A 26,998-nucleotide genomic window follows, 5' to 3' on the forward strand; every position below is an offset into this window, starting at 1 on the left:
TGGCACCACCCCTTTAAGTTATGGCGTTTGCTTGCTTATTTATTTTCTTTAAGTACCGCAATTCTTATATATGCTATGATGTTCTTATAATGCAAGATTATAGCGTAAATGGCAGTTTACCTGAATTCTCTTTGAAAACATATTTTCCTCAACTGCGCTGTCTAAGTGGAAGTGGCTTTACATTGTCATCCATGTCTTGCTTTGCAGGGCGAACTCTGTATGAGGTGTCACTGAATGAATCCATCAGATACAAGCCTGGAGACTCTGTTGAAAAATGGCTTAACCAGCTTCTCTGCCTGGATGCATCTGTGCCCCCGGTTTCTGGCTGCCCACCACCACAGGACTGCCAACTATATCCTTGAGATTCGAGATTTGAGTACTTATTGTTTAGTGTGCATACACAAGCAGGAGGATCTCTGAACGGGCAGTCATGTAAAATTTTGTTGCTTCATTCTTCTCCGTGAATAGGAGGTGGGAGGAGCGCTTGTAGAACAGGGACAGTTCTGCTAGAAATTTGGAAGAAAGTACTTTGACTATGTTTTCTTGTTTCTATGTTTGACTCTGTTCTCTGTTTTAAGAATAAGCATATTACAGTAGACTCTCGGTGAACGAAAATCTCTTAAATGAAATTGCTGCTTAAATGGAACAACTGCCTCTAACATGATTGGTTATGTGCTTGAATTCTGCGCCCCTTTTCATCTCTCAGTAAACGGAACTCTGGTTAAATGAAACATATTTTCCTGGTCTCTTCAGGTTCCATTTAACAGGAGTCTACTGTATTGTTGCATTAATGAAGACAGAGCTGAAAGGAATACTTTATCGGTCTAAAATAGCTCTCTCCGTGCTACAATGTTTTGCCCAGGCATGACCCAAAGTGGGCGAATTTTTTTTGTGAACCTTTCTTGCCAACATGCTTTAGTTCTTTCGTGAAAGTGAACTCACAGCTGCCTTCACTATATAACAGAATGTGTGCTGCCATCTACCAGCGTATGCTAAAACACTGATATGAAGCCAGCTCATCTGAGGCAGTGCGAGAAAAGGCAACCGTCGATGAGCTGAGCTGGTCTGTGACTGCTGTCACCGGAAATACGTGGATGAATCTAGGTCATCCATGGTATGGGCGGGGTTCAGCTAGCGTTGTCATTTGGTGTCCCCTCAAGCTATCAACTGCCACACGCACATGTTTTCATGTTAATGTCTTGCCTTCAAAATATTGTGTTGCAGCTCCTTTCAGTGTTACACCACCACATCAAACTGAAGCCCCGCCACGGTGGTCTAGTGGTTATGGCGCTCGAATGCTGACCCGAAAGTCAACTGATAGAATCCCAGCCGTGCTGGCTGTATTTTCGATGGAGGCGAAAATGCTTGAGGCTTAGATTTAGATGCACGTTAAAGAACCCCAAGTGGTCGAAATTTCCGGAGCCCTCCACTACGGCGTCCCTCATAATCATATTGTGGTTTTGGGACGTTAAACCCTAACAATTATTATTATACAGTCAACGACCAATTTTTCGGACTCCCTATGGACCGCGAAATCGTCTGAAAACAATACACTCCGTTCACTGCGACTGGTGCGCCACCGTGCGGCCGTCAGAGAAGGCAGACGTTGAGAGCCCGAGCAGAAGCGAACGCTTTCCCGCGCCCACTAGCACGCAGTTGTAGGTGTTCTGTGATGCAGTCATGAACTGCTGCGTCGTCGGTTGTACCAACAGGTACACGTCTTGCCCTGCGGTAACGACGTTTCACCGTTTAACTCGTCCGTGCTTTATTGGGCAGCGGCAAAAGTGGATCACGGCTGTGCGACGAAAAAAAGTTAGCTTGGTTCCCGCTCTCTCTGCCGTCTCGCGTTCTGCGGTTTTGTTTTTCTTGTGCCGCTAGCATCAGTGCATTTCAGCCATGACGGAACAAACTGGGAGCCCTCTCGGCACGCGAAGATATGCAGTGCACATTTCGTTGGGGGTGTGCCGTCCACGGATGTGTCGTCCCCGTCGTACGTGCCAACGATATTTCCTGACGAGTATCGTTAGCGGCCCGTGCTTGCCGAAGATAAGTTGATAGTCAGCTCTCGTGTCATCGTAATGTTTCTTCTACGTCCCGTGCTTTACATTCGTGCTTTTCCTTCAGACATGATTTTAGTGCTGGCGAAAGCGCAGCTGTTCAAGTAGAGATGGGCTAACTGGGAGTCGATCCCCTTCCCCCGAGATGCTGAGGGACAAAAATGTCGCGTGCTCACAGCTCTTCGGAAAGATCCTAGTATTGAAGCAGAAAGACTACGGCTGGTGTAGCACTACGGCACTCGGAAGCTTCGAGAGGTCGTGGTCCCGAAAACGTTAAAATAGATAAAAAAAAAAAAACAGTGGTAAACACAGTGGTAAACACATTATCGATTTTGACAATGTACCAACTAGCCCAGTCCAACGCATTTTTGGTACCGAAAATGTTTGCGCACCTCTGCGCTAGAGCGTAGCTTGGGTTACACCAGAGTTTGCACAAATTATAAAAGCGTAGTGAGCTCGCGCAGACGAGAGAGCCAAGAGCGCAAGCACTTTAAGTGGTTGATACTTGTAGTAAGCAGGTGACCCTGTAATCATTCGGCGTTGATGAAACGAACAAAGTTTGCAGCATGTAGACAAATGTGCACACGGAACTAAAATCGAGGCTGTTTATTTTCATCTTAGATCTGGCCGTCGTTGCAGTTTTCTGCGAACGCTGTTGCGACGGAAGCGCAATGTTTGTTTCGGAAAGAAGCACAAACAACGAAAGAGGTTGTCGCGAATGAGGGAGACTGATGGTGGCCGAAGTGACCGTGCCGTCGTCGGCGCCACATCACTTGAAGCGAAAGACGAAGCGGTGCCGATCGTAACACGTTTATTTCTCGCTCGCACTTCAAGCTCTTTGCATGAGCCGCGCGAGCGGCGAGGTAGAAACGATCAGGATGAGCGATGATGATGCTGCAATAAGCTCGTTGCTACGCACGACAATTTCAAGCAAAATACTCGGTGGCTGCGAATTGACATGACACGAAGCCACCAACAAATAACCACGCCACCCAGCCACTCGCCGAAGTTTCCACGGCGAGTGGCCGTGGATAATTCTAAATGTTCTGAGCATTTTGCAAGTACACGTGTAGTGGGCATGCACCAATAATATTCTAAGCATGAAAGAATGACAGCTTACCTCGATAGCTATGGAGTAAGCCTCTTGTGTGACGCACGCCTGATGCACGCATTTAGCCGTCAGTACTGACGACGCCGTAGCAAAGCTTTCACTCAAGTCAAAAACGTGGCCACTCTCGTGCAGGTTTTCCCCTTTTTTAATGGTGGCATCGCGGAAGAACGATCCCACTACGATATCTTTAAATCCAGCTCGAAGCACTAACGCGCCAGCCACGGGCGCTTGCGCCGCCATAGCTGTCAAAGCAATTAAGCACTGTTGTCTGCTAAGGCTCTCAACGTCGCACGCTCGCCGCACTGCAAGTGGTGCTGCGTGCGTCTTTCAAGGCGCCCTCTATAGGTCCCGAATGGAGTGTATAGCTTTAATGCTTCCCAGTAAAATGATCAGACATTTTGGTGCGCGCCTAGGCTCTCGCAAATACAATCGGTACCTGCCGCGAACCCTGCTTAACTATGTGCCAACCGCCACTTGCAAGAATGCATCTCGTGATGAGTGCCGCTGATACCAGCAAAGCGCGGGATGGATTACGGCTCTCTCGCATGGAGCGTTTGGAAATGATGACGCGGAAAACAAAGACTGTGGTGGAAGAGCGGACGACTCGTCCAGCTTTTCCCTATGCGTGTATGTGTTTAAATGATGCGTACACACATCGCCGAATCTCCGCCGATACGCAACATTTGCTGCCGTGTGAAGACGATCGTTTCTAGTTGCGTGCAGCACATCGCCAACTAAGCTGACGCCATCACTGTACTGTTGCTGTATCGTACGCATGCATTTATCATGAAAGGGTTCGTGATGCGCGCTTTATTCCTGACCGCAAACGGCCGCGGCGATGGCGAGCTGGTTTTGTCCATGAAGGCAACACGTCTGTGCGGTGCACTTAGCGGTCTTGCACAAAGAGGCAGCATGAATGGTGGCACGGCGCGTTTGGGTTCTATCCCTGCAGTATGCATGCAACTGCGCTTGCCCACATGCACTACCGATCAGTTAACTGAAGATGCTTATCGTAAGTGTTGTCAGCGATTAAGCCATACTGGCGCATTTGCCAGCTGCCGCCATCATGCCTCTGCGCATTTCCGCTGCTTATCCGTAAAGACATCGCTGCACGACGCCGCGATAGCAGCCCCTTTGAATTTCTGGTCTGCTTCACCCCATAACGCTTTGGCATTGCGGCAAAGCTGACTTTTGGACTCTGCTAATCGCGAACAGATCGACTCGCGAAAGCGTTGGTTTGAACCTAAGAGATGATAGACGCGCCAGAGGTGGGGGCTTCAATTAATGCCTTTCAGACCTGCAGTTTGGGCAGAAAGTCCAAAAAATTGGACGCTAAAGAGTTTCAGCGTCCGAAATTTGGGACGTTCTAATACATTGACGTCTATGGGGCGGGTGATGGTGCCACAAAAGCGTCCGAATTTTCGAGCATGTCCGGAAAATCGGCTGTCTTAAAAATCGGCAGTTGACTGTATGTTATTATCAAACTGAAGTCTCCATCAGTTAGAGTATGAAGGTGAAGCCATTTTGCTGCTAGCCACAGCTCTAGCCTCCTTCGCATGACTAATACATGCTTGGTATAACAGCTTAGGCTAAGTGATGTCACCAGTTTTTTTTGTTCCTTGACTGCTTGGCACATTCTACGTGAACAGGGACACCCTGTTCAGCTACCACAAGGCCTCTGAGGCCTTTCTGCAGGCAGGTGGTGTCCCTGTACGTGGCCTCGCATTACAAGACCTTCTCCTCATGCCTGCAGATTGCTGTCAGATGCACCAGCACATCATCTCTTTGTGTTATTGGCTCCAGTGCACCCAAACCGAAGGCTCTACCACAAGTGCTCTGTGTCCTGCAAGGTAACTGAGAGTAATATGAAATTTCGTTCTTGATCGTACATTAGGCTATTTTATTCTGAAGTAGGCTGTAATGTCTAGAGGCACACCTCTTCACTTGCCAGGCATCAATGTCACTAACCACACGAAGATACAACTGTTTCCCGATCTCCCCCCCCTTCCACCCACAGACCACACAGTGCCAAGTATCGCAGTGCACCTTTCCTTAAGCTTGCACGAGCACTCTGTTAGTGTTATTGGGCCACCTAATCAGACCACCCCTCTATTAGTGTTATCCAATCACTCTACATAGCATTATCAGACATCTAAATTGTCTTCAGCCTTCAAGTTTCTTGTGAAACATTGCAAATATGGAAGTTCACACAAGCTTTTTGTACATTCTCATTACTGAGCGAAACATTTCTTTCTATCTCTCTCTTTTCTGCTAGGTTTGCTATGAAGGTGGCATATCAAAGTCAAGTGTTTCCGACAGCTTTGCTCGTGGACGGCGAGCTCACGGAGACTTGATTCCTTGGACTGTGTCACAACAGGTATGGTACATGCCTTATTGCCTCTGGAAGAAAAGTTCATCCATTGACAAGGTCTGGTCTCTGGCCTGCGGGCTTTCAGGATACCAGTAGTTCGCACGAGTACAGCCACTGAAACTAATGGTATTGTCTTAGTGATCTTGTGACAGCTAGGTGAAACTGTAAACAGTGTGTGGTGAAGAATACTGTGTACATGTTGAATCCTCGGTACAGTAAAACCTCGTTAACCCGGATCTCAGGGGACCGGTGAAAATGTCTGAGTTAACTGAATTCCGGATTATCGAATGGACCACGAAAACAAAAGGAAAATGTGCTCGGCACAGACAAACCTTTATTTCGTGAAAAACTGCGTTATTTTTGTCTGCCTCGTCGTCGGAATTTGTGCTAGAACGATCTTCTTGAAACCCATCAGGTGGTGGTGCGCACGCTCGCTGTCGCGAGAACTGACAGAGAACTCAAGGACAGCGAGGGCTTCGGCGGCCTCCTGCACGGTGCGATGTCGCGTCGGCTCATCTTGACTGTCATCGTTGGAACAGTGATTCTGATCCTTTTCAAGCACTTCCGATAATATGTCATCGTCAGTCAGTGGACCAGCAACGGCGACGTAGTTTACAATCTGGACGCCACTAGGAAGGAGAGACCTATCTCCTGTCGAGAAACACCTGCGTTCATGTCATTCAATATCATCACCTTTCTTTCTAGATCATTTGCTGGCTGCTGTAGCTGCTTCACTTCGGTGACGGTCGCCATCACTGTGAAGTGCGACGGCGGCGGCAATGCGCATAAGCACAGCCGGAGAATGCAATATGCACGAGCTCGCACACTACGCGCGAAGTCGCAACACGAAACCAGCAGCGTAGACACGTAGGCATAGGCGTAGACACTGGATGCTCCGGCGGCCCAAGCGCTTCCGCCGGGTGGTGACTAGCGCCACCTAGCCACTTCCCCCCTCTCATTTACTATTGTCATGATCATATCCTGCTGGAGTCGTTCGTTCCGTTTCGGTTTCTCCAAAACTCTGGTTCCGCCGTCAGTTACGGCAAGCAGTGAGTGCTTGAACCTCCAAGCCACCGAGATTGCGCGACTGAAAGCATGGAGTCCCGACTCCGGAGTTGTCCGAGTTAACTGGTGCGAGGCTAAATCCCTCCGGATTAACGAGCATTCAACACCATTCAAGTACACACAGTTTTGCTGGGACCGCGCCACGAGTCCGAGTTAAGGGGGGACATGGCACCTGGGGCTATCTTGTTCATCTTCTGACCAGATTCAATTAAAAAGCACAGATATATATGCATTTCTTCATGCTGATTTTAAAAGTGCAGTAATTTTTTTGTTGACTCAAATAATTATTGAGATAATTAAATAATAATTACTATTATTTGGTGAGACAATAGATAATAATAAACTGGGCAGAAAGTTATGTTTAATGCATAAGTGGAAAGCAGAATGAATAAGAATCGAACTGCTGCAAGCAGTTTTCAAACCCAACAACAATTAACAATTTAGCAGCCCATTGAAATTTAGTATTTACAGTACAGCTACTAACGATCAAGAACACGGGCAGTTAAAAAAATTATAGTAGAAGAAAAGGAATTTGCTTGCAGCATTTCAAGTTTTATGCATTTAGCTTCATACAGCAAGAAACGTTACAGCTGTAGCTATTCTAGAGCTTGAGCAATTGCTGCACCAAACAAGCAGGGTGAGTAAAAGCTTGTTTTGAGAAAATGCAAGAAAACAGATAAAGCTCATTTTGAACCACATGTAATAGAAGATAGCGAAATATTTTTGTTAGATGATTAGTTTCCACCAGGGACATAATCTGCATGCCTACTGCTGCAGCACACATCATTCAGAAGCAGCATATCAATATAAAAGCCCAATTTTTTGCTTTTTCTCAATCGAAATATAGTTTATTTTGGGGATATAAATTGCTGTTGGGGCCGAAATATCAATCCAAGATGTAAGAAACTTGGTCAGAACTTGCGAAAATGCCTGTATGTTACGAAAATACTACATTCAGAAAATTGATTTTTTCCATGATTTTTCATCTCTAAGACCAGTGTGCCCCCTTAACCGAATTTCCGAGTTAACGAGATTCGGATAAACGAGGTTTTACTTATTGTCCGAATTGACTGACTGACTTGACTATATATGATGAATGCTGTTACAATATTCAACATACTGAAAAATTGCAGTGAAGTCGAATGAATCTGCTCCTAAATAGTGTCGTAAAAGTACGGAACTTTATAACCAGGTCTTCACTCCTCCTGTGATGCCTAAGCCGTAGCTGCGAACACCTTCAGTACATACAGTAAAGCTCGTACTTGGTCATGCAGTTAATGTTTCTCTCAATCTATACGTGTGCGGTCTCCTTCCCTCTTTTTTATGCAGTTTCAAGACGAAGAGTTTGCTGGTCTTGCAGGAGCTCGCGTTGTCAGGATTGCCACTCACCCGGAGTACCAAAGGGTGAATATTTTTCTCTCTGCTTGTTGTCTATCTACTTGACCTATGCTTTTGCCGCTTTATATCTTTCTTATCTTTCTGTTGTACATGGGTAGAGCAAATGTTGGCATTAAGTTATTACATTGAGTGTGCATCTGTAATAGCTGTAGTCGTATTTCTCACCAACTTTTCTTGAATCTTGCGTGGGCATCAGAGTGACATTGTGGTTTTATGTTTTGCGTGATTGTATACTTAGGCTTTTAACAGTTTAAGCAGGAGTGTGCCCTAGCTAACAAAATTAACACACATATCTCCTGCCCTTCAGAATGTATCAATGAGCCAACAAAGATTACAGCTTCTTATATTCTCATTCTTGAATGGAATTTTGGCTAAGCCAGCTTTGCAGATGTCTGCACGTGTTATCTGTTGTCACACCCAAAGTAATAAGGCTGAGTAGATAAAGTTTTGAATTATCCCCGTATTCAGAAATGCTCCTCGACTTGAACTTGACTTGCCACTGCCTTGGGCAGCGCGTTCGAAATGCATTTGTGCTGCCTTGGCACAACCTAAAGGCAGCGCGTTCGAAACGCGTTGAAGGCGTTGGCAAGTCAAGTTCAAGTGAAGGAGCTTGCATACCACCAGGCACATGTTACAGGATTGAAATGTCCTACTTGTAAACATTATGATGGGGAATAGTCCAACAATGTGACATGAAATCTATACAGACTGACCAAAGGAGCAAGTGATGTCGTAAAATGTGATGCATGGTGCAACATGATGTACAGTCCTCAAAATGGATTGCTCCTCTAAATTCTACTGTGGCAAGATATTTCTAGACCCAAGTGCCAGAAGCATCAAAACTATCACAACTTTTACTGTAAAACGTTAGAGACACCAAAGAGAAACTAATCTGTTCAGTCTGATAAAGTAGTCTTTCATAACTTTGTCATCGTTGAATCTAGCACTAATGGGCTGACTATGAGATGAGAAAGCCAAGGTAGAAGTTCCTTTTTCTTAATTTGTGGTGATATGCTGTCTCGTTATGTCGCTATGACATTATGGATTTCGGTACAAGATTTCAGCCCTTATGCCTCAGTAAGATTTCTTAAAGCATACTAGGCTCAATGTTTGACTTCTTTAGAATATATAATACACAGCATACTTAATACTAAAAAATTAATTGGGCCTATGCAAGTGGCATCGAACTTGTAAATGGCCGAAGACGCAGGTCACATTAGCGTCAGTTTCTACCATGGCTGCAGACAAGAAATAATACAGAAGCACAATTTACAAGCTACAGAAAGCACCAGTCACCCACCTGAGTGCTCGGCCTGTGTTGAGTCGCACACGCTGGCATCATTTACGGTGATGGCACCCGTGTTTGTACTTTCGTGTTAACAACCAAGTAAAATGTAACATTCTGCTGGGAGCATTCGTGACCACGCTTTATTTGGCAAACTATGGCCCTTACAGATGGGCTACGGACTGCGTGCCTTGGAGCTTCTGACAGAGTACTACCTGGGAAACATCCCAAGTCTCGAGGAGAAGCCAGACACGGACCTAGATAGTGTGCCACTGGCTGAAGAGGATGGGGAAGGCATAGAGCGCCTGGAGCCACGCAAGGCACTGCCACCACTGCTGCTCAAGCTGAGCGAGAAGCGAGCTGAGCAGCTCGACTACCTGGGCGTCTCGTATGGCCTCACGGCTGACCTGCTGAAGTGAGTGTGGAACCGTGAACTTTTTTTAAAACTGGCTCCTGCATTAGAATAATCATTTGCTTTGTTGTCAGTAGCCTCCGGGAGGAGTTATAAATTGGATTGTGCAGGCCGGTACCGATAGCCAGTGTGTGATCCAATTTGCACCTTCTTTCCAAGGACCTAACGCAGTGGTCTAGTAGTTATGGTGCTTGACTGCTGACCCAAAGGTTGTGGGATCGAATCCCGGTCATTTCAGCTGCGTTTTGATGGAGGCAAAATACTGGAGGCCTGTGTGCTTAGATTTAGGTGCACGGTAAAAGAACCCCAAGTGGTCGGAACTTGCGGAGCCCTCCATTACAGCATCTCTCAAAATCATATTGTAGTTTTGGGACGTAAAAGCCGAACATGTATTATTATTATTATTACTTCTTTCCAAGGCTTCTAGTAGGCACAGGAATGGCGTTTGGCCATATGCTGCTGTTTCTATGTTCCAGCTACTTTTGTCCGCACTAGCTCATACAAAAAAAGAAAAAGAGAGAGAGAGAGAGAGAAAGTGTTCTGTTTGGCGGTGGTACATCGTAGCTAATTGTGTAACTTCTTTTGTAAATAAGCATTGCGTTTCACTATTGTTTCTCATTTGTTGTCATGTGTGTTCACACTAAATACTAAATCAGATGGGTCTTGCTGCACAGCACAGTGGTGGCATTCATAACCTTTTGTTTTTGTTCGTATGAGTTTCGTATGCACAGTTCTTGAGCAAATGCATTTGTTTGTTTTTTCTCAGGTTTTGGAAGAAAGCAGGTTACATTCCTGTATATGTCAGACAAACCCCTGTGAGTACATCAGCATCAGCTTTTCATTTGCCTACATTATATACCTTATCAGCTGTTGCAGCACGTGAGAAGATTTTAAAAATAACATTAAATAAATAGTAGCAGGAAGAAAATATGTAACGGCTCAACTATTATAATGACTACTGCTAGCATTTCGTTTATACTTGAAATTCATTCAAGCTGTATCTTAAAGTTGTAGTCGAGTTAATTAATGTTTTGTAAGCACTCTGTTAGTCTTCCTGAACTTTTAGCTCTCCTTTGCAGTGCTTTTGTTTTATTTTTGCATGACTAGACAAGTTCCTCATCTATAGTTTTATTATTCCTCATTTCTAACCACTTGAAACTTTTTTCTGAAAATGTACTCTTAGAGGCCAACCTAAACAGTGCGATATATTGGACTATGTAGGAAAGGCTAGTCTAATATAGTTTAGATGTGAAGGCTCCTCCATGGAAATTTTATATTTAGATTGAAATCTAACTTGGATGGGTTTGATTTTAAAATTTTTTTACAATTTTACAAAAATTTTGAAAAAAGAGGTATTAGTATTTGAGAAGGAGCTTTATAAATGTTGCTTTTATAGTGTGTAGTACTACTGCTAATTTAAAACCAGGTTAGACAAAGTAAAAATTTGTTGCAGGTGGCCTTTAAGCTTGCACTTTCTCACTGCACAAATGGGTCTGATTCTTAACGTACCTGCTTTTAAGTCCCGCCTCCCTCTCATTCCTTGTATGACCTGCTTTGATGTTCAGAATGACCTGACAGGGGAGCACTCGTGCATCATGCTCAAGTGCCTGCAAGAAAGTGCTCAATGGCTGCCAGAACTGTGGAAGGACTTCAAGCGCCGCTTCCTCTTTCTTCTCGGCTACCAGTTTCGAGAGCTGGCACCGGCCACTGCTCTTAGTGTGTTGCGAAACCCTGTCGATGACGCCATTCCAGCAACTGGTAAGTCCTTCTAGAATGAACTCTTGAAGAGCTGGCTTTAATTTTGCAGAGCACATAATTTCTGCTGCGCATGCTTACCTTGCTCACTGCTGCATGGGTTTGTCTTTCCTTTTTGTCAGCTACAGCAGGAAACACAGATTTTTGTGTCCTTAAAGCAGAAGATTACATTGTGCACTTTACGCTTAAAAATATATGATAAGGTAGCCTGACAACATTGTAGATGGTCAATGCAGTGAGACTAGTGAGGAACGTATGCAAAGCTAACAAGCTGTCATTCTCCCTTTTCTCTACATATTTGTATGCTATGCAAGTTGGGGGGTCACTGTGGGTCACTTCTGAGGGGGGGGGGGTGCTCGATCGCGCACACAAACTTCAAAATTCATGTAAAATACCTTCTAAGCTATGTCCGCTGTTGATAGTTTGCAGATGATATACGCATGTTCACGGGAATCGATCCCGCAGGCTATCTCGGCCGTGAAATTTTGTGTCGTACCCCTTTAAGTGCATGTCAACGAACCCCAGGTTGTAGAAGTTATGTGAAGTACTCCGGTACTGCATGGTTCGTGATCATATCGTAGTTCAGGCACATAAGATTTCAGAATTAAAATCTTTTTTTGTCCTTTCCTACTGTTACCTTGCAGCTCTGACCCTTGAGGAAGTGCAGCGTCTCTTCTCGGTGTATGACATCAAACGATTGGAGTTGTACTCGCAGAACTTGGTAGATCACCACCTCATCACCGATCTGCTTCCAACACTGGCACAACAGTACTTCCTCAAGACTCTTGGGGACATGCACCTCTCAGCCGTACAGTCTGTGAGTCCATATTTTACACTTGCTACTCGCCAGCAGGTTCTCGAATGTCGTTGTGTAGTTAGATGTGTGTATGTAGCTTGCATGGTACGTTGTTTTCTATTGACTTCATTCAGAGTGCAATAACTAAGTGGATTTTCCTGATTGGTGTTAGTTTGAGGGCCATCAAAATTAAGTGTAATGCCCACGTAAATCCACTAAACTGAGCATTTGTTTGTTTCCATTTGGCACAAGGAACTTGAACTTCTCGTAAAATGCTGAGCAAGTGCCCCCCCCCCCCCTACGGTAAAGGATAATCCGACCAGATTTGGAGGGGGAGCGCTTGCTCGGTCCCGGACCGAAATTCAAGATGGCGACGGGAGAGCCACTAAAAATAAGAAAATGCCCATCCATGTTTCTAATGAAATGCTTTGTTTATTTACTGTTCTTATTACCCATCGTCACTGTCAAACCATTGAAGCAGCAACCGGTTTGACCAATATGCGACCGGCCACATGACAATAAAACTTCATAAACATTAGATACACATTCAGTGTACTCATTCTTGTGGTTCTTTTTACACAAGCGATGCTTGTCTTGAAAAAAAAAGGTGGCCGCATGGGAGGTAGGTGGGAGGGGGGGAGGGCTTGCTTGGTCACTGGTGCTCATTTCAGATCTCCCGAAAAAGGGAGGGGGCCGCTTGCTCGGCATTTTACGGTATGAATTTAGTGATACTAGCAGGTTGGCCTAGCTCGCTTCCTTTGTGGTCTACATTGCACATTGCAAAAGGTTGTTAATCACTATAGTTATTTGCTGTAGTGAGAAGAACGCTGGTGCAATGAAGAACACTGGTGCAATGTCAATCAATAATAGGAGACTTGAGCACATGAGTGAAGGAAAAAGATATCCACGAGAAGTTTTGATCGTAGTGTGACATTATGAGTGCCATACTATAGTACACTATACTATACTACACTACACTATTCTATACTATACTATACTATACTATACTATACTATACTATACTATACTATACTATACTATACCATACCATACTATATTATAAAATGGAAATGAGAAAAAGACATCCCATTGAATTATGGTGAATACAGATAAATGTTGAAAACTCCTTTCGCCTGTGTGTCTCTGATTGCTACAGGCCATCCTGTTGAGCCTGGGGCTTCAGCACAGCACTGCGGATGCCTTGGCCAAGGTGCTCGATCTACCATGTACCCAACTGCTGGGCCTCTTCAACAGGGTAATGAGGAAGTGCTCCCAGTTCCTGCGCGGTGTGCTTGAGAAGACTCTCGATGAAGCACTGCCACGTACTACGGGTGCCGCTGCCAACCTGCAGCCTGTGCTACAGTCTCTCAACGAAGAACTCGTGAGTGGTGACCCTAGTGGCAAAACGTTGACAGCTTGAAATTTTGTAGTTTTCGTAGGGCCCTTTATCAGGGTGCGCACAGGTCCTTGAAATCCTTGAAAACCCTTGAAATCGAAAATTTCGTTTTCAATGCCTTGAAAGTCCTGGAATTTCGTTCCGGTCCTTGAAAACCCTCGAATATTGGGGATTTTGTCAGGGTCGGATTGCACGACTTGCAATTCACAGCAGTTGAGCGTGGTGCCGTGCAAACTTCATTGCTTATCGTGTTCCGCGACACCGCGATTGCGACATCGAAGTCAAACACGGTCAAACCACCTGTATTAGATTGGCGAGATCGAGGCATGCGCACACACTGATCTCCACTAGGAGGAGCTGGATGGCGCATCAAGCACGCGGGCGTGAAGCCACTGGAAGCCGCTGTTTTTGTCCTGGAAGAGAGCTTTTCTCTTCTTTTTTTAAAGAAATACCTGCCTGTAGCGCAGTAAACTGTACGAATCGACCGGAAAAGTCGTCAGGGAAGACATTTCATGCATAAGTACCTCAAAGTTGCATTACCGTAGTTACTCGATTCTACCGCGCCCTCGATTGTAACGCGCACCCGTTTTCCGCGACCAAAAAAAAAAAAAAAAGTAATACATCGATTGCAACGCGCACCCATTTTTAGTGAGAGAAAAGAACAGAAAAAGTCCGTAGGAGTCAAACTTCGCACATTCAGAAGAACAAGCATTTGGGTTTTAAAGAACTAAAGTTTCAAAAAAGTAAAACACAAAGTCAAAAAGCGGGCCTTGCCGCTAAAACTGTCACCACTACGGCGGCGATACGAGTCGCGTAATGGATCAGTCCTCGTCGCTGTCGGACAACTCCTTGTCGCTGTCAACGCTCTTCGATTTCGGGAAACCGGCCCTGCTTTGGTCCACTGAAACCTTTTCGTGAAGCTTTGCTGTAAAAAATCTGCTTCTGTTTGCGCCAGTCTCGCACGCACGTTTCGGGAACTCCGAACTATATCCGAACGACTGCGATGCGGCCCGATTTCCGTCCGTCTCTCTGCACATGTAATAACTATTCTTTTAAATGCGGCATCGTGGTACACTCGTCGAGTATTTGGAGTCGGCACTTCCATGCCGTCGATGCGAACGCAGAACGGGATGACAATCTCCTCAGCACACGTACGAACTTACGAACTGAAAAAATGGCAGAAATCGTAGGAGGCGGCCATTTTGAAATGTTGATGGCAATACGATAACCGAGTTTCTTTTTTTTTTTTTCGGTACTCGATTCTAACGCGCATGCGATTTTTGGACTCGTTTTTCCGGAAAAAAGGTGCGCGTTAGATTCGAGTAAATACGGTACTTTTTACTAGGGGTGTGCGAATATTCGAAATTTCGAATATTTTTCGAATAGTGTTTGCTATTCGATTCGATTCGCACTGGAAGTTTACTATTCGAACTATTCGAACTTCCCAGAAACAAATACAGTCAACGCCCGATTGAAAGTGACCCCTTCAGATTTTTAATATGCTTCACCTCATTACACTCTCGTATTGCGGCAAAGCTGCCTTTCAAGCTCCGTTACGGTCGAACTTTGCCAAGAGACAGTCAACGTCCAATTGAAAGTGGTCCCTAGTTTTTGAATATGCTTCACCTCATCACACCCCAGTATTGCGGCAAAGCTTCCTTCAACCTCCGTTACGGCCGAACTTTGCCAAGACAACAGTCAACGTCCAATTAGAAGTGGTACCTAGATTTTCAACATGCTTCACCTCATCACACTCCCGTATTGCGGTAAAGCTGCCTTTCAAGCTCCGCTACGGTCGCAAATGTATTAACTCAAGAAAACGCTGGTTCCAACATGGAGACGAAAGATGTGGCAGAGGTGGGGCCTCAATTAATGCTGTTTTAGACCTAAAATTTGGGCAGGAAGTCCGAAAAATCGGAAGCCAAAGCTTTTTAGTATCCAAAATTTCAGATGTTCTTATATATCGACGTCTACGAGGCAGATTTGGAACTCCGGACTTGAAGGGAGTACACCCTTGTCTGCCACATCTGTTTGGCTTCCACAGAAGTTGAAAGAGGAGGAAAGGCTGAGGAAATGGCATCTTTGTTTATCACGTGTAAAGTGTTGTCGGCAACACTTTGGTTGCACCATATCATGTACATAAACAGAATTCGGCCTCTACATTGCCCCATTCTTGATAAGACAACTATGAAACACCACCCCACCAGTGCTTCATCAACCTAGCGAAAAGAAACACTTTCATGTCGCTATTTCATAAGAATATGCTTCGGAATCCTCTCTAACTTTTTTTTCTGCAATTTCGCTTCGAAGTATTCGAAAAATATTCTAGAAATATTCGAGAAATATTTGAAAAATATTCGATTCGATTCGCACTCACACTTCAATATTCTAATTCGCTTCGCACCCAAAATTTTGCTATTCGCACAGCTCTACTTTTTACGCATTTTGTACGTTGCAGCATTCCGCTATATTTGGACGGTGTCGGCACGGCGTCTGTCATCTTTCATGTAGCGTTCGTCGGCATTTAAAGTGAGGCGTAATCGCAGAGTTTGAAAAATAAAAAAGAAAAACAATCATAACTACAGCTGCCACCCGAGAATATTTGAATTGCGCGAATGAGACGGACAGAAGACGCCAGCTTCCGGGACAAACAAGGGACCTTCTGGTGGCTTCACAAGCGCCCGCCTCGCAGAGCGAGGATGCGCCGTCTAGCCTTTTTAATGGAGGTCAGTGTGCGCGCACCCGCAGCGCCATTTTTTTTAATCTGGCTTGGTTTGGTTTTGGTTGGCCAGAAGCCATAAGCTGATGGCCACAGTGAGGCTACAGCATCTTGAGCTCTCCAGAAAAAAATAAAAGTTGCACGAATGCGCTTGTTGCAGTAGACTTTACTAGTGTTTGAAATGTTTTCTTTTGGCTTCGGTTTTAGTGGTGTCCCACAGCAACCCGCTAAAAAAAATACAGCACACTCTCACTAGCCTCAGCCACCTCAGCAGCATCTGTTGGCCACATTGTGCGCTGTGTAGCTTGTCAGTGCTTGCTCGTGCTCCGGTGGTGTTTTGTTTTGCACGTGTCGGTTGCGGCACGCGTTGAATTCCGCATGATCGTGCATGCAGGTGGCATAATTTGGAGTCATTTCTGGGAAATGTAACTTCCAGAGTGCTTGGCTCAGCAACGATGATTATAAGCGTTGGATTGCGCCGGATACATCTGACCCCCACCGTGCAAAGTGCACATTGTGCAAGAAGACCTTCGACATTGCTTCTATGGGCGAATCTGCTCTCAAGAGCCACGCAAAAAAGTACAAAGCACTGTGGAATTATGAAAATGGCAGCTGGAAACTTGATGCAGACCTACCTGACAGCAAGCACAAGTGAGCGGCCCACTAGGTCGGCTCCATCCCAAGCGACCGATCCAAGCAGCGCCTGCAAGTCGCACGAGGTGGTTACCGATGCGGAAATTCTGTGGACAATGAAAGTGATTACCTCCCACTACTCGTACAGATCGTCGGCACAAACCGGCGACTTGTTCAAGCGGATATTTCCTGACAGTGAGGTGGCCAAATCATTTTCTTGCAGCGAGAAAAAATGTGTGCATGTTGCGTGCCATGGACTTAGGCTATTTTTCTTGTCGTGCTTGTAAGAAGAGGTACAGAAGTCCGAATATTACATCGTGCTTTTCGACGAGTCAATGAACGACTTCCTGCAAGAAAAGCAAATGGACGTGCATGTGCGGTGTTGGGACTCCTCACACAAGGTGGTCACTAGGTACTACACCTCCGCTTTCATGGGGCACTCCACGGCAGACGATATGCAGGAGATACTTCTGAAGGCTTTGGAGCCTTTGCCACTTGGCAAGATTCTTCAGATCTCTATGGACGGGCCGAATGTGAACCTAAAGTTTTTCAGGAACATGCAAGCTCATTTTCAGGAAAACCATCAGGTCTAATGTGTCGACTTGGGGACGTGGGGGACATGTGGCCTCCATACTGTCCATAATGCCTACAAAGCAGGTGTTGCAGCCTCTAAGTGGGTCATCGACATTCTACTGTCACGCACGAGTGCACTCTTCCATGACTCGCCTGCACGAAGGGATGATTTTTCAACCCTGACTAACCAGAACAAATTTCCTCTGCCATTTGTGTCCCATCGATGGATGGAAAACACAGTTGTGATTGAGAGAGCTTTGCTTCTTTGGAATGATATGAAAAAATGTGTGGAGTCCGCAAGAAGCAAGCCGGTGAGCTTACCGAAGTGTGCATCCTTTGAAGATGTGAATAGCTTTTGTCGCGACTCCTTGACGCTGGCAAAACTGAACTTCGCCCTCTGTGTCGCATCGATTATTCAGCCATTCTTAAAAGACTTTCAGTCCAACAAGCCCGTGATCTTCTTTCTTGGGAGAGACCTTGAAAGTATTGTGCGGAAGTTCCTTTCAAAATTCATGAAAGCCTCAGTGTTGTCGTCATTGGGAGGAGTTTGCGGTCTGCTGAGGGTGGAGGTTGATAACCCCATTAACCACGCTCCACATGAAAAAGTGGATATTGGTCCCAAGTGTGAACAAGCACTGAAGGATTCAAAAGCTAGTGCAAAGGATGCATTTGAATTCAGAATGGAGTGCAAACAATTTTTGGCAGCTGTGACCAAGAAAATACTGGAACGAAGTCCTCCGAAGTCATCTTTGGTTAGAGACCTGTCCTCTCTAGACCCACGGCTCATGTGCTCAAAGCCGGATCAGTGCCTGGTGGGCCTAAGGAAGGTGCTAGACACCTTGACCATGGCAGGAAGACTGAGCGACTGCCGGCGGGAATGTGTACTTTTAGAGTACTCCGAAATGCTGGAAGAGTTTAAGCAGTAGCTTCGCCTCTTTGAGAGGAGCGTTAGCAGGCTGGATGAGTTCTTTCGCGAACTCTTGAGCTTCCATCCCTCCTACAAAGAGCTATGGAAAACAGTCAATCTCCTTCTTGTTCTTAGCCATGGACAAGCAAGTGTTGAACGGGGGTTTAGTGTCAACCGCCAAATCTCCGTAGAGAACTTGAAGGGCTTGTCGTATATTTCACAGTGTATCATATGCATGGTGTAAGAATATTCAGGTGTTGACAATGCGCGCGCCTAGGCGGCCAGAAAATGTTCGGTCATCGGTCCATTGAGCGGTGCACCATCTAATGGCTTGAGGCGGAGATGCGCCCGCGAGTAGCCGAATCACGGTTGTGCTGCGTCATCGCCGCTGCGCTCGCCGTGCCCTCTCCTGCTGCTCTCTCGACTTCGCCCCTCGACGCCGCTTGGCGGATGCACATTATCCAGCAAAATGGCACAAAAAAATGCACGTTATCAGCAGCATGCGCGTTGCTATGGAGACGACTGCCCTGCTTTTTGTAGCACCCTCCAAGACGGCGCCGATGAAACTGCAGGTCATCTGATAAGAACCTGAACATTATCTGGACACACGTGGATTGCGGTTTCCCATGCGTTGGGGGAAGAGTGTCATCACCTGAGTATATTCTTACACTGTGGTCATATGTGACTCAGTGGAGAGGGCAGGTGGCATTTTAAATGTTGCCATAACAAAAGAGCTCAGATTGGCTGTGTTCGCAGCGAGGCAGCACTATGGGAACCTGCGCTGGAGTTTCCGCGGACAGGGTGCGCCGCCCTGCCGGGAACGGCCGGAAACACTCGGGCATACAAACAAATACGAGTGGCCGCTAACGTGAACCATGCCCCCGTGCGCGATCATCAAACGGGAAAAAGAAGCGTCTGAGACCAGCGGTATTGTTGTATTCACAAATGCCACAATAAAAATGTCTTTAAAACTGAAAAAAAAAATATTCCAGACATAGTTGACTCCCTTCGGCCTTGCTTTCCATGATGCACATGGGTTGGCGCTCTGGAAAACATCACAGATCTTTTATTTGAAACTGGCCTGAAAAAGTCAAAGCACATACAGCTTAGGTTGCGTAAGCATCGCGCCGTAATTAAACATACCGATTTACTCGATTGTAACATGACCACGATTGTAACGCCAGGGATGACATGTCCAAGAAAAAAAAATAAAATTTCGGTATTCGTTGTAACGCGAGGGTGCTTTAGGTTGCAAAAATCCAGAAAAAAAAACTCGCGTCACATTCAAATAAAACGGTATATACGTCCCTGTCAGTGCACAGCTCTACACCGGTTACAAGTCCATGGCCGCTAGAAAAACCGTTGTCTACGCATGTTTCATTGCTGATCACACACTGCATGTCAAACTCGGAACCACCACGAAGTCAATTAGCACTAGGTTCCTCAAAGGCATTTTTTTAAAGTATCAGGCTTAGACGACGCCCGATCGCAAGTTTGCAAACGGTCTGCAGACGATGGCGAGTCGACGTCGTTAAAGCACGAGACCTGCCACATGTTTGTATTTCCGCTAACACCACTGATCTCCACTTTACACGGCCTTTTTACATTTATTTCGCGCTTCACCGTCAACTTCAAAAACGTTGTTTGTAAAGACTGCGATACGAACATTTAGTGGGCACATGAAGCCGTTAAAAATTTTTAACGGCTTGATGTGCCCAGTAAATGCTCATTGCAGCTTTACACTTAAGAAAGCGTGCACAAATTCTGTAATATACTACGAAGCTGTAAAAAAATTGTGATATGCTGCTCAAAACAGCTGTACTCATGCCGAATGTTCTGTGCTGCCTGAGGGACTAATTTATTTCAAAGCGGGCGCACAACGAGCACACTCATACACTGTCGAGCTTCTAGCGCTATTTGAACACACTTACCTGTAGTTTACGTCGTGCGGTGCTTGGCACTTCGCCGAAAGGTCACAAGCGCTGTCTCTTCGAAAAACAGCTTCTTCCACGTCAAGACATACTTCTCATTGCCAAGACAGCTTCCATCGTTTCGATAGCACACTCTCGCGAAGGTACCCGTCCGCACACATCAGCGGAGAATAATTGTGGCATCGTGCTCGCCCGCTGCGCCAATGCAGCGAAGTGTCCCGATTTCGCTAGTCTAGCGCGTTCCAAAGTACTACAAAACGACGCACATCGAGCAAAAGCCGCGGTGTTCGAATGACGTTAGCATGCGTTTGAACTGGTTTTTGGAAGGTCCTTGCCTCGCGGCGGCTTTGTAACTGGTTGTTTCTCAACTAGTCCCAGGGCGGCGCAGCTTGAATTTTAGGCGCGCCACCTCTCTTGGAAACCTGTACGAACTTGAATGTATGCCCGAAGAGGAAGAAACTGCTTTTGCTGATATAACCTCTGCTGATTGCTCCGAAAAGGCACAAGCGACTGTCAGACATTAGTGATGCAACAGCCTGCGAAAGACTGCATTAAGCCGAGAACTTTGCAGCATTAAGACATAGAAAAAAACTGCTGTGAGCCTTATAGTGAAACATGTGAAGTGGACATCAAGAGTGACTGATAATTAAGGGCTATAGAGTTTTTGAGTGTTTAGTCTTATAGATCTTGTAAATACAGTCCACGTCTCTCTTCATTTTGCTTATAAAAATATATAATCATTAGATAACTTCAAGACCTGTAGGGAGCTTTAGAAGGGAGAGTTTGTCTCAGGAACTTTACACTCAAATATCAGGATATCACATGCTCTTCAGTAAGTACATTTTTAAAAGGGTTTTTGTTTTGTCATAAAAACAATAAGGCAGGCAAGTGGTTCCTGTCATTACATATTTGAGACATGAAAGGGAAATGCTGTTGGGAAGTTTCGCCCATGAAAGTGACAAGTACTTCGTTTCCTGAATAAATGTGTTCGCAAGGCTTGCATTTTCATGTCTTCTTATTTATTACCCCTTTACCATTTCGCTTCATTCACATTGTCCTTGCAGGCCGGTGCAGCCAAGGAAATTGAGGATCGACAGAAGAGGGAGCTGAAGAAGTTGCAGCAGATGGATCTCAGTCAGTACAGCATTAAGGGCTCCGAGTCTGAGTGGAAGAGTGCTCTGGAGCAACCTGGCAAGCAACTTGTTAGTATAAAGAGGTACGTGTTCTGCAACATGATCAGCGCGTCTTTCTTCCCGTTGTTAGTACTACGTATCGGTGAAACACCCAATGTGTGGTGTTTATTGGCTGACGACATTACAGTACAGCCTTTAACCAGAATAGCAGAGAAATTTATTTTGCTGAGACATCATCCGTGAAATATTGTATAATATTTTGTAGAAATGCATTTTTTTCACAGCACACAAGATTGGTCATGAACTTTTCGTCTTAATAATGTCTGTGTGTTTTTTTAAAAGTTATGAAGGGGAAGGCAGCCAGGGTATGTATCGGAAAAAACTGCTGACATTTTGCCAAATAACAGTGAAGGAAAGAAAAGCATAGGGGAAGTTACCTGTGGCATTGGTTTTAAAATGGTAAGGTAAAAGTAAATGAAAGTGGACGAAAGAACAACCTGCTGCCGGTAGAAATTAAAGCCCACATCTTTCACATTACATGCCTGATGTTCTACTAATGGAGCTGTGACAACGACTGGCCTTAAATCCCCTTAGAGTTTGGTATGTTTTGGGTCAACTGATTGTAAAGCTCCTAACATTTTTTTTTTGTGTGTGCTGGATTTATTGTTTGGCACATGGAAATATTTTACAGCAATAAATTTTGGGGAAGGGTAATGCATAAGGATCTACGATACTTCTACATAGGGGTTGGACGTTAACCGATGTTAGGGCCAATAAAACATAACCTTAAAGGATGAATTAGTAGGGTTGCATTGAAATTGGCCACAATACAGTCAACTGCCGATTTTTCGGACGCTCGAAAATTCGGACACTTTTGCGGCACCGTCACCAGCCCCATAGACGTCAATGTATTAGAACGTCCAAAATTTCGGATGCTGAAACTCTTCCGCGTCCGATTTTTCAGATTTTCTGCCCAAATTGCAGGTCCGAAAGCCATTATTTGAAGCCCCACCTCTGCCGTGTCTATCATCTCGTAGGTTCGAACCAGCGCTTTCGGGAGTCGATCTGTTTGTGACAGTAGCAGAGTCCGAAAGTCAGCTTTGCCGCAATGCCAAAGCGGTATGGGGTGAAGCAGACCAGAAATTCAAAGGGGCTGCTATCACGGTGTCGTGCGGCGATGTCTTTACGGATAAGCAGTGGAAATGCACGGAGGCGTGATGGCGGCAGCTGGCAAACGCGCCAGTATGGCTTAACCGCTGACAACGCTTACGATGAGCATCTTCAGTTAACTGCCCGGTAGTGCATGTGGCCTAGCGCAGATGTATGCATACTGCACGCATTTAATAGGCGAGAACCCAAACGCGCCGCGCCGCCATTCATGCTGCCGCTTTGTGCAAGACCGCTAAGTGTGTCGCACGGACGCGTTGCCTTCACGGACGAAACCAGTTCGGCATTGCTGCGCCTGTGTGCGGTCAGGAACAAAGTGCGCATCACCAACACTTTCATGATAAATGTGTGCGTACGATACAGCAACAGTACAGTGACGGCGTCAGCTTAGTTAGCGATGTGCTGCACACAACTAGAAACGATCGGCTTCGCACGGCAGCAAATGCTGCATATCGTCGGAGATTCGGCGATGTGTGTATGCATCGTTTACATGCGCACACGCATAGGGGAAAGTCGGACGAGTTGTCCGCTCTCCCGCCACAGTCTTTGTGTTCCGTGTCATCGCTTCCAAAAAAAAAAAAGAAAAAAAACAGCGACTGTTTTTAGGCCCATTTACAGCCACGTCACATCTGTTTTATCCACACTGCGTAATGCACAGTTCATTATCATCGCTCTGGCGCTCTTTGGCCACATCTGGCCCTTGCGCCAATAAACTCCACTAATCATCATCATCATCGCTTCCAAAAAACGCTCCATGAGAGAGCCGTAATCTATCCCGCGCTTTGCTGGTATCAGCGGCGCTCATCACGAGATGCAAACTTGCAAGTGGAGGTTGGCACGCAGTTAAGCGCGGTTCGCGGCAGGTACTGAATGTATTTGCGAGAGCCTGGGCGCGAACCAAAATGCCTGATAATTGTACTGGGAGGCATTAAAGCTACTTCGGACGTGGCTGTGGCGATTTGACCGCTTGAGTGGAATAAAAAAGCATGAATTCGTTTTTTTAGACTGCCCGATTTTTCGGACGATTTTGCGGTCCCTAGGGAGTCCAAAAAATTGGATGTTGACTGTATTTTCTCCAGCCATGCATAGTGTCAAGGTGCCAGTGCTTCTTGCTTCCTTCGCTCTATATTGACAACTTTTCGGTGCTTCCAATGTGATTTTAACATGTTAATGAACTGAATCGCAACTTTTTCTCTCAAATTGCAGCATCAACAAACGTCCTCAGGAGACAGAAACGCAAGAGAAACAGCATAAGAAGAAGAAGAAAAAATGAGTGCCATTGTTAGGAGTGGCGCATTCAAATCAGTGTACAGTAAACCACATTAAACCAGCTGCGCCTTCTTGTGTGTTTCTTGCATTGGTGACATGTTACGAACAAAAAAAATTGAAAGCTTGATTAGTTTGTTTTGATTCATGTTGAAATAATAGTAATAGTAAATGGAATGCAATGATAAACACTGCAGGCAATGTGGTGTCATGCGTTAACGTGCACTCGTGTTTTGTAGTTTGATCCCCTGGGTTGCCTAAGGCTATTTTGAACTCTTTTGAACCAGTGCTTATGCGTATGAAATTCAGAGCTCCGTAATATTACGATGTCAATTATTTTTCTTTTATTTTGACTGTTTTGCAAGTTGTCTCCTGCTAACTGGAGCTGGCATGTTCTCTTCTTGCAAAAGCAGTTTATTTGTGCCCACTGTTGCAGCAGCTGTTCAGGGGCATTCAGATGTCGTTATGTGAGAAGTGTCCCTGCACCATACTAAACATCAATGGACGGCGCCGTTGAATGAGGTAGGGATTGCTGTACGCTTGTAAGCACTTCTGTAGTGGCTTGCATGGTTTGTGCCTTGTTGCCTACCGCCTTTGCTTTTTTGAAATGTTTAGCTGCAAGCTAGTGGCAATGAAGCAAAGTGTTTTGTCTTCATGCTTCATTTTCCTGGTGGCACTTTGGAGATTAAGCGGTGAGTGTGTGACAGCCAACAAATATGCTGTGTGTAATTTCCTTGGCCCTGTAGTGAATATCAAAAGTGGAAGGAGTTAAAGAAAAAAATCTACCCACTAATTATTTATTGATCTTTACATAATGAATTGTAAAAGAAAGTATGGTATCCGTCCGACTAATCAATAGTTTGGTAAGAAAGTGGTGTAAGTACTTGCTACCCAACTACTGATTAGTAGGATGGAGCATAGTGGGTTTTATAGGCTTATCATCTGAAGCTCAACATACGCATGCCTTTTTATGCCTTTTTTTTCAGGCTGCGTTAAACAGCCAGTGTTCCACCAGAACTGCAGTAAGATTATTTCTTTTGCTTACACGTGCCTTCTGGCGCTGCATTGTAGACTTATTGTTGCTTAACCCTTTGAGTCGCTATGTATACAATTGTGTACACCACTTGTTTGTGTTAGTTGTATCGACTAGTGGCTATGAAAGAGCAAGACGCATTCATCTTTGGATGAATTGAAACTCCTGCATAGTAAATTTGTCTTCACATTTAACTTCATTTTGCAGTGTACTGTTGCATATGATCACTTTGCTGAAGGCACTACCATGTTCGACGAGTCATTTTACATGCCGCCTCTTGTGAACCACTTAAAAGTATAATTTTTCTTTGCTCAACATGCACATAACCGAAAACAAGTTTGCACCATATTTCTAGCCTGAAATTTGATTCTTTTTATGCAAAAACAGAGCGTGAATGACTCCAGAATGTATATTTAATTACAATTTAATAAGGATTCATTGCTATAATAAAATAAATATTATGACATTATTTTTGTTGCAATAGAATATTGAGTGCCTTGAAATAATGTATTGGTTTGACGCATTTACAGACAGTTCTTGCTAAGTGGCGTCTGACAGGATTGATAACTTGCGAACGGGGGCATGAAACAAAAGCTGTGTAACTAGCCATGGCTTGGTCGTGGCTATCTCTGCATTTATGAAAAGCACCCTGAGGAGCACTACCACGACAGCTCGACTGTTCTTCAAAAGTTCTGAACCTGCAAGAAACAAAAAAGATTATTCGCTTATCACACAATGCAGAACTTTTTCATTGCTTACCATTAATAATTATTGATAAGCAATTTATATATCTTCGACCAAAGGACGTTAACTAATAAACACACGCATGTTCTTCATAAACTGTCTTGTCCTATTGTACAGTCGACATGAAAAGATTACGGGGAAGTGCGATAGTTGCGCGAAGAATCTGCTTTGTTCAGGCATACAGTCTTCATAAAGAGTTCAACCCCTGTGCTTGTCAAAATACAAATAAGTAAGTAAATAAATTCATTCATGCACTGTCAGCGAAGATTGATAATGAGGCTCTGCACTCCAACGGCAATAAAAACTCGTAGCACCGCTCGTGCATCCACCTAAGACGACTCGAAGGTGAAAGCCATCTTTTCTTTCTCATTCGATAAATTGGTCCCCCACCTCCCCCCTCCGAAAGCTTTGTGCATCTAACGTGGCTTTGCACTGCCTCCAGGATCGGAGGTATTACAAGCTTTCTGCGCCTCTCCCTGTTTTGCACTGCCTCCGTGATCGGCACACGTTTGACCAAGCAACGATGTCATGTGATGACGTTGTCATATGTTGTCACAAATTTTGGTGATTGTGACGTCATGTGGTGACGTCATTACGTGATTATTGATGATTTTTTGCATCTCGTGTTGACGCCGACGCTGCGGGATTACGTTCGATGCCGGCGGTCAATTTTCGCGCTTGATGAGGCACCTAAAGGCCTGAACACACGTACGCGTTGCAACGCGTCAGCGCGTGACGTTTTGACGCGGCGTCGCGTCCTCTGCCTATGGGGAGAGAGGGCGCGCAGCTTCGTGTAGCCGCACGCCCTCTCCCATAGGGAGAGGGCGCGACGCCGCGTCAAAACGTCACGCGCTGCAACGCGTACGTGTGTTCAGGCCTTAAGAGTTTCGCCTTAAAATCCTTGCGCCGCCTCTTGCAAATATTTTACATGGTAAACATTTGACGTTGGTAAGCATTTGGCCCACACTGACGAATTCACTTTCTGCATTTAATGGTTATCGTCGTTGACATCTCAGGGAAATCAAAGGAGTAATTAAGTAAACGTCGTAAGATGTCACGTATTGTCTCCTCTCCCACTGAGGCTGTGGCGTGGAAAATCCCGTGGAATCGAGAATACTTGGTGGAGAAGAGGCTAGGCCCCCTCATCGGTTTCCTTGGATGGTGAGTAAATAAAAGGCTAAGCATGAAGGGTCAACAGTGGGTCTAGAGCAGTGGCGGATCCAGAAGGGGGACGGTAGGGGCTCCG

General features: G+C 45.3%; 1 pseudogene; it reads left to right on the top strand.

Annotated features, from left to right (window-relative positions):
* Positions 1-24,040, top strand: part of LOC119378235 (RNA cytidine acetyltransferase-like) — a 30,297-nt pseudogene extending 6,257 nt beyond the window's left edge.
* Positions 24,041-26,998: the final 2,958 nt, after the last annotated feature.

Source organism: Rhipicephalus sanguineus, unplaced genomic scaffold (assembly GCF_013339695.2).
Source record: "Rhipicephalus sanguineus isolate Rsan-2018 unplaced genomic scaffold, BIME_Rsan_1.4 Seq747, whole genome shotgun sequence".
Classification (NCBI taxonomy): domain Eukaryota; kingdom Metazoa; phylum Arthropoda; class Arachnida; order Ixodida; family Ixodidae; genus Rhipicephalus; species Rhipicephalus sanguineus.